A 2,210-nucleotide genomic window follows, 5' to 3' on the forward strand; every position below is an offset into this window, starting at 1 on the left:
CGCCGTCGAGAGCCCTCGCCGACCCAATACTCTCCCTCTCTCTCCCTCTCTCCCCTCTCCCCCTCCTCCTCTCCTCTCCCCCTCCCTCTCCCCTCTCCTCTCTCCCTCTCCCCCCCCTCTCTGCCTCCCTCCCAAAACGAATAGAGAAACATAACACCCGGGCATTCTCACAACACCACCCCACGTTTATTACACACTGACGTCCACAACAACACCCCCCTCCCCCCGTGCTACGACCACCGCCTTCTCGCAACGTGCCGCGCTGCGCCTCAAACACAAAATCCAAACCCAAACATACACACACAAACACACCACACACACGCCGCACCGAAGGGAACACGAACCCCCACCACAAACTGAACACAAACCCATCGCCCCATCGATCAGATGAACTTCTCTCCCCTCCCCGCCCCTTCCTTCCTCCCTTCCTTCCTCCTCTCTCCTTCCTCCCTATTCCCACACCCCTCCCACTCCCCAACTCCTCTTCCTCCCTCCCCCTCCTCCCTGCCTCCTTCCCTCCCCTCTCGCTCCCTCCCTGCCTCCTTCCCTCCCCTTTCCTCTCCCCTACTTCCCTCCCTGCCTCCTTCCCTCCCCTTCCCTCTCCCTCCCTCCCTGCCTCCTTCCTTCTCCCTCCCTCCCTCCCCCTCCCTCTCCCTTCCTTCCTTCCTTCTCCCTCCCTCCGTCTCCCCTCACCCTGCCCCCTCCATTACACTCAACCTATCCCCCGCTTCTGCCGTCAGCATTTACAACCAGCCACCGTCAGCTCACCAAAGCTTATTTATGTGTCAGCTCTCTTCCCCCCTCTCTCCCCTCTCAGTTTCTTCTCTCCTCCCTTCTCCGTGACGAGAAATATTAAGGGGAGAGGGAACTGGTGATGGCGGAGGGAGGAGAGAGGGAGGGTGGGAGGAAGAGAGGAGAGGTTGGAAGTAGGGAGGAAGTGAGAAACGAAGAGGGATAAAGGGATGCAGATATAAAAGAAATACCAAGAAAGAAATGACAAAAAATAAAAAGGAACTGCAAGCGAAATGTTAAACAAACTTACAAAACACAGGCGCAATCACACACACCTACACACCTACACACACACACACACACACACACACACACACACACACACACACACGCACACACCTACACACACACCTACACCTACACCTACACACGCACACCCACACCCACACACGTACACCCCCCCCTCCACACACACACACCTATATAACGCCTTTTATTGCAGACGAGCAATTCACATCCATCAGCTGACACCATAGGCCGAAAACAGCTGACGTGGGTTGTGTGTAACGTGTTCAGCGACAAGAGAACGAAACAGAATAGGGACACGAAAGTATTCCTTGGAACGAAGAAGAAGTCCAAGAGGGGGATGGGTGAGGAATAGGAAGAGGGGGATGGGTGAGGAATAGCAGGAGGGGGATGGGTGAGGAATAGGAGGAGGGGGAGTAAAAGGAAGTACGAAGAGTGCGAGAGCGATGAGATGGGATGGGAAAGAAGGGATGGGGACAGAGAGCGAAGAAGGTGAAAGGGGAAAGTGGATATGGGAGAAGGGAGGGAATGGGAGTGAGGGAGGGGGAGAGAGAACGAGGGGAGGGAGGATAGAGGGAAGAAGGACTGTAAGTGACGCGAGAGGAAATGAGAGAAGGGGAACTTGGGGGGTGAGAAAAGGGAGGAAGAGAATGAGAAGACCGAGAGGGGCTGAGAGAAGTTGGAAAAGTGAAAGCAGGGAATAGTGGAAAGGAGAGAGGGGGGATAAGGGGGGATAAGGGGAAAGAGATAGAGAGAGGAGAAGGGGAATGAGGGAGAGAGGGAGAGAAGGCGGACGGAGAAAGGAAAGAAGGGAGGAGAAAGAGGGGGAGGGGAGGAGAGAGAAGTAGAGGAGGGAGGAATAGGAGGAGAGGAGGGAGGAATAGGAGGAGAGGAGGGAGGAAGGAGGAGGAGAGGATGGAGGAAGAGAAGGAGAGGAGGGAGGAGGAGAAAGAGGAAGAGAGGGGAGGAAAAAGTGGGGGAGAGGAGAGGAGCAAGAGGGGAGAGGGAACGAGGGGGAAAAGGGGAAAAGAGGAGGAGGGAAAGGGGAAGATGGGAGGAGGGAAAAGGGAAAAGGGGAGGAGGGAAACGGGAAGAGGGGAGAAGGAGGGGAATAAGGGAGAGACGAAGAAAGGGGAAGGAGGGAAAAGAAAGGGGAAAGGAAGGGAAAGGTG

Source organism: Penaeus vannamei, chromosome 17, assembly GCF_042767895.1.
Source record: "Penaeus vannamei isolate JL-2024 chromosome 17, ASM4276789v1, whole genome shotgun sequence".
Lineage (NCBI taxonomy): Eukaryota > Metazoa > Arthropoda > Malacostraca > Decapoda > Penaeidae > Penaeus > Penaeus vannamei.